This window comes from Cucurbita maxima, unplaced genomic scaffold, assembly GCF_002738345.1.
Source record: "Cucurbita maxima cultivar Rimu unplaced genomic scaffold, Cmax_1.0 Cma_Scf00031, whole genome shotgun sequence".
Taxonomy (NCBI): domain Eukaryota; kingdom Viridiplantae; phylum Streptophyta; class Magnoliopsida; order Cucurbitales; family Cucurbitaceae; genus Cucurbita; species Cucurbita maxima.
This window is the reverse complement of record NW_019272047.1, coordinates 2,616,487-2,626,793: the sequence shown is the minus strand read 5'-3', so window position 1 is coordinate 2,626,793 and position 10,307 is coordinate 2,616,487.

Genomic DNA, 10,307 nt, shown 5'->3' with positions numbered 1-10,307 from the left:
TCTTTTTTTTTTTTTTTTTTTTTTGAAGGGTTTGCAGAAAGCCTCGAGTACCCAACCTCTTCTCAATACAACCATCCATCATCAGACAGATGGACAAATGGACAGATGAAAAGGTTGAATCAAGTATTAGAGGACATGCTCAAGGCGTGTGTGATGGATTTCGCTGGTTGATGGGATGACCACCTATCCCTCATGGAAGTTGCTTATAGCAACAGTTATCAAGCAAAAACTCATATGGCTCCATTGAAGTCCCATATGGGAAGAGGTATCGGATACCAGTGTTTTAGGTTTTATTGGAGGACTTAGGGTGTGATTTTCATATCGGTGCAGAAGAAAGAAATGCTCGTGATGTATCAAGAAACTTAGAAAAAAATTAAAAAAAAATTGTAATGTAATTGAATTTTGATCATAGTCAATTAGGGGCAAAAAGGTAATTTTTTCCCACACATACCACCTTGAGGGGGTCTAGACAGACTTGGAAGAAAGGAAAAGAAAAGGAAAGAAAAAAAAATAGAGAGAGAAAGAGAAAAGAACGGTTAGAGTTTTTTTTAAGAAGGAAGAAGGTGGGAGAAACGCCTCAAACTCGAACTGAAGCACCCTCAATCTTGGTCTCTTACTAGAGCTACTCAGAGTATCAAGAGGAGTGGTCTGAGCATTGGATCGTTCGTTCCCGGCAAGAAACGGGCAAGAACGCTAGGTAAGTCCACGACCTCTCTTGTTTCAAGATTTCACCATAGATTTGGTAGTTTTAGATGATTTAAACCTTAATAATCTAGTTGCAACACTTTGGGTGAGGAGTCTTGTAAGTTTCAAGAGGAAACGCAGCCAAAAATCGCGTTGAAAAACAAAATTGAGAAACCGTCCTACTTTGGTAAGAAACTAAAATTTTCTTGGTTTTTGACTTCATTTATTAAGCGCTGTGAGTTTAAAAACATACAATAAAAATATATCCGGATTGGTGGACTTGTGATCTTGAATTCTTGTGAAGGAATCGATTTAATACGAGTTACAATTTGGAAGATAGAAAAATCCAAAATAAATAAGTTGATATAGAATTTGACCGGAATCTGGAAAATCGTAGAGATGAGAGGATAAAGACGAATTCTTGTGAAAGAATTGATTTAATACGAGTTAAGTTTTGCATGATAGAAAAATCCAAAATAAATAGGTTGATATAGAATTTGACCGGAATCTGAAAAATCGCAGAGATGAGAGGAAAAAGACGAACGACGGAGGGACGTGTGTCAGGAAGGGAGAGGGCCGCGAGTCGCTGGGAAAATGGGACACGTGTCATGTGTGGAATGGTGGAGGAAAATTACGAAAAATACTTCGTCAGGTAGGGCTTGAAGACCATCGCCTGCCACCAGATTCGTGAACTTGTGCGAGACCCGAACCTGTCAAACTAGCTTTAGTAAAATTAGGTCGTTATTATGTCTTAATGCAATGTAGTGAGTCCACCTCAGTTGAAATGAACGTTGAAGGACGAAGTCAAACTAGCTTTAGCAATATTTAGAGACTTTGGTTTAGGCCAACCAAGTAAGTGGGTTTATTATCGACTTGGTTGGATGAATTCTATTATGTATGATATTGCGTGTCTCGTGGCTCCGACACGTGTCATATATATGAATGATATATGATGCTATGTGATAGTATGTTATGTTATGCCATGTTATACCATGTTAAGCTATATGATGCCATGTTATGCCATGTTAAAATATGTGATGTCGTGCCTTGCCAGATTATGATATGTTGTTATAAGACCCTGACATGTTGTATAGTTATGAAATTGATAATCTATGATTTATAAGCCTTCTTAGACCATGTCATAAAAGCTATGCCATGTACTACAAAATGTTTCAAAATTATTAAGCATAATTCACAGACCTATGTCATACATAAATGGATGTTTGTCTTGCATCATATATTATGCCATGATAATAAACTATGTGAATCTCATGCATAATTGTGTGACACGTGCATTGGTCACTTACTTGGTTTGCTTAGATTAAAGCTACTACGACTCCTTGATCCTAGCTTGGTATTGCTCTCTAAAATTCAATTATGCTTAAGGAGTCCAACAATCACCGGTTAGAATTTTATTATGGAAATTGACTAAACTAGTTAAGCATAAAATAATTTAATTTGACTCAACTAGTTAAGCCTAAAATTATTTAATCTTACTCCTACAAATTTAAAGTTCTTGAGCCTAATTTTGCATAAAGTAATTTAAATTTACTCATAATAATTTAAACTAAATAAGCCTAATTTTGCATAAAATAATTTAAATTTACTTATAATAATTTAATCATGCTAAGTTTTACTATACATAAATACTTTACATTTAACTCTGAAAATTTAAATTAGTTAAAAGGTAGTTACACTAACTTTAAACACTTATGAAAAATTGCAATTAGGAGAAATGGGTCCGAACATATAAGGCAGAAACCAAATCAGCCTAAATGTTGGCCTTGCGCCGTCAGAAAGTGTCATATCCAACTAGCTCGAACGTTGGATATGGACCTCCCCTTTGTAGTAGAGGCCAACCCCCCACTTTTGAGCATTAAGCAAGGTGGGACTATCCATTTTTTTTTAAATCTAATATTTTGGGAGACTACCCAACCCAATAAGTTTAGAATTCTTATAAAGATTTTAAAATCTAAGCTATTTTTACTTGAACTTGTTTTAAAAGATTTCACCATGTGTATGTATCAATCACAAGTTAGGAAGAAACATAAGAAGGAGACATCTCAATGGAGGCTATTTGAATAGGTATTCTTTGGTAAAAGAGGGTAGAGAAACCATTCTTGTACCTTTGAGTTCTGCAAATGTATTTGCTGATCAATTAAAGTTGGAGGAAAGAAAGAAAGAGTTTGAGGAAAAAAAGTTAAAAGAAAAACAAGAGTTAAGTGAAAAAGTGAGAAAAATCAAAGAGAAAAAAAGAAGAATGAAAAAAGAGATAAAATTGAAGAAAAAAGGAAGAGAGATAATTATTTGGCTACCGTTGGAGAGGTGAGAAGTTTTTCACAAAAATCAATCTTTGTACTGATGTACAATGGAGGATTTTTGGTCTCTAACTATAACAACTTGGCTTTCCTAGAGATGAAATTGAAGAAAAAAGGAAGATTGATAGTTATTTGGCTACAGTTGGAGAGAAAAGAAGGTTTTCACGAAAATCAATCTTTGTACTTATGTACAATGGAGGATTTTTGGTCTTTAACTATAACAACTTGCTTTTCCTAGTTTTTTTCAATCTCTTTTACAGGAATTTGAAGACATGTTTCAAGATAAAAAAATACCTCCCATTAGAGAGACAAAATAAATTCAAAGGCAAGTGGAAGAGCTCATGGAAAAGGGCTATGTACCAGAAAGTTTGAGTCCATGTTCTATACGAGACTTATTGGTGCCAAAGAAAGATGAACCTTGGCGCATATGCATGGATAATAAAGTTATCAACAAAATTACGGTAAAGTGTCGACATCCTATTCCTAGGTTAGACGATATGCTTGATTTATTGCATGATTCGTGTCTATTTATAAAAATTATTTTGAAATCTGGATATCATCAAATTAGAATGCACGTAGGAGATGAATGGAAAACAACTTTCAATATTAAGTTTGGATTGTATGAATGGCTTGTTATGCCTTGTAGGTTAACTAATGCTCCTAGTACACCTATGTGCTTAATATATAATGTTTTGAGAAAATATATGAGAAAACATGTTGTTTATATTGATGATATTATAATTTATTTGAAGATTTTGCTTGAGCATGTGGAGCATGTTAAATTAGTTTTGATTACACATAGAAAAGAGAAATTTAAGAGTAGTTTTTGTATGGAAAAAGTTCACTCTATTGGCTTCATAGTTGATAAAAGTAGAACAACATTAGATTGAAACAAAGTTAAATTCATTATGGATTTGCCAACACCAAAGAGTGCACGTAAAGTTCGGAGTTTTCATGAGTTAGCTAACCTCTATAAGAGATGTATAAATGATTTTAGGACCATAACTGAACTATTGAATGACTTAGTGAAAAAGAATGTTGTTTTTAAATGGGGAGGAATGCAAGAGAATGCATTCAATTTGTTTAGGAATAAATTAAGCAATGCATCATTATTTGTTTTGCTTAGCTTTTATAAAACTTTAGAAATTGGATGTGATACATGTGGTTTGGTCATAATAAGTGTTGTTTTAATTCAAGATGAAAAGCCATTAGTGTATGTTATGAAAAACTAAATGGGGCAACATTGAAATACCCTACCTATGATAAAGAATTGATTGTAGTTCATATATTCCATGTGCGCAACACTACTTATGGCCTAGAGAATTTGTGATCCACTTTGATCATGAAAACTTGAAGTATGTGAAGAGTCAAAGCAAACTAAACCGTAGACATGCAAAGTGGGTGGAATTTATTGAAACATTTTCGTATGTCATCAAGTATAAACAAGGTAAGGATAATACAGTAGCTCATGTGTTATCTAAAATGTATGATCTCTTTACTTCTCTTACTGCAAAAATTTTTAGAGATGACCAAGACTTTAGAACTATTTATGCATCTTGTCTTGCAAAAAAAGTGGTGGACGATTATTATGTGTTTCATAATTTTTAATTACTAAGAGTATGCTTGTATTCCTAAATGCTCTATAAAAAAATTGTTTTTGAGAGAAGCATATGGTGGTGCCTTAATGGGACATGTTAGCATATGGTGGTGCCTTAATGGGACATGTTAGCATATAGTGGTGCCTTAATGGGACATCTTAGCATATAGTGGTGCCTTAATGGGACATCTTAGCATATAGTGGGGTTTTTGAGAGAAGCATATGGTGGTGCCTTAATGGGACATCTTAGCATATGGTGGTGCCTTAATGGGACATCTTAGGATATGGTGGTGCTGGGACATCTTAGCATATAGTGGTGCATTAATAGGACATCTTAAGATTAATAAAGTTTATAAGATATTGCATAAACACTTTTGTTGGCCGAACATGAAGCATGTGGCAGATAGATTTATGGATGAAGCATTTAGATTTGATAAAAAAAAAAAAAAAACGTCAACAACAAAATTCGAACCTACGAAAAGCTCAATTAATTTCAAGTTTGTCGCTTTAACCACTCAAGCACATCAAGATTTGTTAGAAAAAATTATGTTTAATTTCATAAATTATGTAAAAGTTAAATGGTCAATTTGGATTGAATCCCGGCCACAAACCTCTTTTGTCGGGAGACTATAAATACCCACAATATGTTATGTAAAAAACAGATTCGTGGATGAATGTAATTCAGATCTCAAATTGAGATGTTTCCCTTAAAAATACGAGCATCATATTTGCCATTTCTAAGTTTCAAGCAATTCTTGTGGTAGAATTGCACCCGAGCCATTCAAACAAGCCTTGATCAAGTTAGATTGTGGAGTGACTCAATTTAGAACAAGGATCAAAATCTTGCTTCTAGATCTTCGATCGTAAGAGGTAATCTAATTCTAGCCTTATCTCTTGGTTGATCCAAATTTTGTATAAGGAGGTGTTAATTACTTTGATTCAAGGGTTCTTGCTAAAACAAAAGCTTGGATCGTTGAGCTGAAGATTAGCGTTGCCTTATTATACGTACCTTAAACATTAAATGTGGAAGACTTCATTTAAATTCCATAAAACATAAACTTTATCTTAAAACACAACTATGGACTTACGTGTTTCGAAAACATCTTTAAAAGGATACGACAAAAGACTAAATAAAATGAATAAGAGTTTAAGTTAAAAATATCCTAGTGTAGCCTAAGTCTAAGAAAATAAATGCCACTACCCTATGCATGTGTCATGGTCTCGAGTTGCGATGCCACCGTCAGCTGTACAGGAATGCCTTGCCTTAACCTAAAAAATGTAGTAGCACATGGCTTGAGTATTTAAAGAAATACTCAGTAAGTGACCTCTTATCGGGGTTATGCAACAATCACATGCAATGAAATGATGGGACCTATCTTTCGTTTCGTTTTCCCTACAGTGTTGTCCTAACGAGTAATCGTGGACGTGTACCATATTGATACGAACCAAAATACATCAATCATACAATATACTTCAATGAAGATGTGAAGAAAAAGTTGTCAAAATTATCAAAAGATGTTTCAATTCATACCACATTGAAGAAGAATGAAGTTTGATTGTTATAAATTTTGGGTGGGTTATCATTTAGAGTAATTTAGAATTATTATATTTTAAAACTTTATTTAATTTCGGTTACATTTACATAATGGCTAATTATGGCCATAAAGTATGAATGTTACAACACTTGGAATGCCTTTAATAGTTTCATTTTTGAGAATATATAAAGTCTTGTATGTTGTATTTGTAAGCAAACTTGGAAAATATATAGTAAAAGAAGCATTTGTGGTTTCTTTAGTCAATGGCTAAGTTTATTTGCAATTCTATGTAGTTTAGGTTGCATGTAGAATCATTCAAGCTCAACATGATCAATCTTGCTTGTGGAGTGATTCGAATCTCAATCAAGTGTTCTTGTCTTGAGATATTTGATCAGCAAGAATCATTCAAGCTAGACATGTTCGATCTTGCTTGTGGAGTGATTCGAATCTCAATCAATGTTCTTGTCTTGAGATATTCGATCAACAAGGTAATCCAAATCTTACTCCCCTTGTAGTGATTCCTTATCTTATCACATATACTTTGCACACAACCCATACGTGCGAGTATGGGCTCACAAGCTAGTTCGCACACCGCTGGGCCACTTTTCTTATCTAGTGAGCATACTCTGGGAGCCCTTATGCCGAGACCCATTAAAACTAGTAACCGTCCCGGCAGCGCTATTCAAAGCATAATAGATGTACGCGTCTGTACCCTCGTGATAGGATGGGGGTATCCTCCTAGATGCATGAACACACATAGTGCATGAGGTCCCAAAACTTTTCCATTTTCATTATCCTTTAATACAACCCCGCTAGCATTATGTACATATCATATCATTTTTTATATCATTTCAAATATCGTTCATCATTCATATCATATCGTTTCTCATCTTCAGCTCTCAAATCATGCATAATTCTAACGGGGTTATATTTCATGCCATTTATCGTAATTTCATGTCATTCATATCATGCTGTATACACACAATTTAAGAGACCTAACATAACGTTCTATGCTTTTAACATAACATTTCTTCATATACACATCATACCATGACATATTGCATCACAATGTATCATATCATAAACAAGTCATAAAGTAAATCGTACTCATATCGATTTCTAACTTATCATAGCCTTAACGTTCTTATACCTATCATAGACATATCATTACATGAACGTATCTCAGTCATATAATCACAAGAACGTAACCTAACGCTATCATTCTATCAATCTGTCACAAACCTATCCCTTTCTACCCATAGCCTAACCGTATTCTTCCATCAATCTCTCTTATCTACATCACTCCGGTATGTAACCTAACCTTAACGTTCCATGAACGTATTTTACTCCTATCGTTACATTTCGTTTTTTACATTTTTCTCAAATCCTATCTCAAACATATCATTGATAAGATAAGGAATCAATACAAGGGAAGTAAGATTCGGATTACCTTGTTGATTGAATATCTCAAGGAAAGAACATTGTTTGAGATTCGAATCACTCCACAAGCAAGATCGATCATGTTTAGCTTGAATTATTTTTGTGGATCAACTATCTCAAACACGTGTTTGAGATTCGAATCACTCCACAAGCAAGATTGATCATGTCGAGCTTGAATGATTCTACCTGCAACCTAAACTACATAGAATTGCAAAGAAACTTAGCCATAGGCTAAAGAAGAGCACAAAGGCTTCTTTTACTATATTTTCCATGTCTACTTACAAATACAACATACATGACTTTATATAGCCTCAAAATGAAGCTACTAAAGGCATTCCATAAGTTGTAACATTCATACTTAATCGCCTTAATTAACCTTATGTAATTGTAACCTAGAGTAAATTAAAATTCTTAAAATACATTAATGAAATACAACAGCTCTAAATTACTCTAAATTGTAGTCCACCTAAAATTCAAAACATGAAACTTCATTCTTCTTCAATGTGGCATGAATTGAAATATCTTTTAATAATTTCAACAATATTTTCTTCACATCTTCATTGAAGCATATTGTATGATTGATGTCCCTTAGTTCATATCAATCATTGAACACATCGTACCGTAATTATTATCAAACAATTCACATATTATTAACATATACATAACAAATAAGAAGAATATCGATCCACAAACAATTCACACATATCAATTTATATGACACGTGAAGAACTACGATGCACGTGTCAACAACAAATATAACCATGCCAATAGTAAGGTCACTTACTTGGTTAGCTTAAGTCGTTGTCACCAATATATCCTTAATGAAAGTTCGATTCCGTCCTTTGAAATCCAAGTCAACCTATGTGAGCCCATGACATCAGTTTCAAGTTTGAACTCTATACAATTATTTCTCTAATTTACATTGGCTAGTGTTAAATTCTGATATTTCTGTTAGACTAAATTTAATAGAGTTCCTTGCCCTTTGATCTTTCATGTTTTATTTTTAAATTATGTTCAACAAATCTTTTCTCAATCTTCCTTCTTACTGTGTAATTATTTTCACGGCCAATTTTATTAATCTGTTTTATTTCCAAATCTTCCTTTTTTTCATTTCTTTTTCTTTTTTCTTTTTTCTTTTCAGTTAACAGATTATGAAATTCCATCCCTATTTCATTTTTTCTTATTTCCTTTGTCTTCCTTCTCATTTAGTTAACTATTATATTCTTAGCTTTATTATATTCTTAGCTTTTAATTTAATTGATGATTGACAACCTAAATCATTGCAACAATTCAGGAGATCTAAAATATAATTAGTTGTGATTTCCTAAAACTCATACAAAATTCTTTTCATTTAATCTCTAATTCAAAACTAAATAATTGTAACAAAATTAATATTATTTAATAAAATAAGATGAAGATTTAACATACGAATACTCACCTCTCCAACTGACATATCTCCTAAATTTGCTTAAACCTTTTTTTTTTCTATTTGTATTGGTAGGAAGGAAGAAATTCTGGGTAAATCTGGAGTTGTTTTTACAGATAAGAAATTCGTGATTTGTTGCCATATTTATTTTTTGGGGAGGAGTGGTGAGAGATTGAAGGAAGGAGAAGGGATCAGTTACCAATGTTTTTTTTAATATTTTTATTATTCATTTATTTATTTATTATTATTATTACTGTTGTTATTATTATTATTATTATTATTATTATTATTACTATTTTATTTTATTTTTCCCAGTTGTTACAGGTATACGTGCCCCTTAGGCCGGACTTTGTCGGGCACAACATAATGCACGTCACTGGACCTTCATAAAAGAAAAGGTCTTCATGATAACATGTCGAACATAAATATCGAAGGTATGCATCCGTACTAGCATAACATAACGGGGAAGTATCCCGATACACATGACATACATACATGCACAAGGTCCCTCCATAAGATAACATTTATTTCATTTCCTTTCTCCTTCCCTCCATAACATATTTCATGTATGTATCACGCATACATGGATAAACATCACATAAGTTTACATGGAAAGATGTAACATTTTATACCTATCATACCATAACATATACCATCACAATATATCATATCATAAACATGTCACTTATCACTTGTCTCGTACCATAATATATTTCATATCATTTTCATATCATATCACAATGTGTGTGTATATATATATATATATCTGTAATTCAGGTGTGGTATCATAATCATATCGTATCGTAAACACTTCATGATCATATCGTAACCTAATTTATCACAACCTTAACATTCTTATACCTATCACAGTGATATCGTTTCATGAACATACCTTAGTCATTTCGTTACAGGAACGTATCCTAACGCTATCGTTCTATCAATCTATCATAATCTCTTTCTACCCATAAACTAACCATGTACTTTTATCAATCGATTGTGACCATATCGTTTTATCAAATATGATTCAGAGGCCAATAATCATATTTGTTCTTTTTTTCAGAAAACTAGTTCCTGGAGAATGCTTGCAGAAGGAGAGATAATACTCAAGGTTGGAACATGAGAAGTTGTCTCAGCAAGATCAGTAGGAAATTTAAAGTTGTTTTTCGGAGATAGATTCATTATATTTGATAATGTACTTTTTGTTCCTAAATGAAAAGAAATCTAATATCTATCTCTGGTTTATTAGAACAATTGTATAAAGTATCTTTTGAAATCNCTCAATCTTCCTTCTTACTGTGTAATTATTT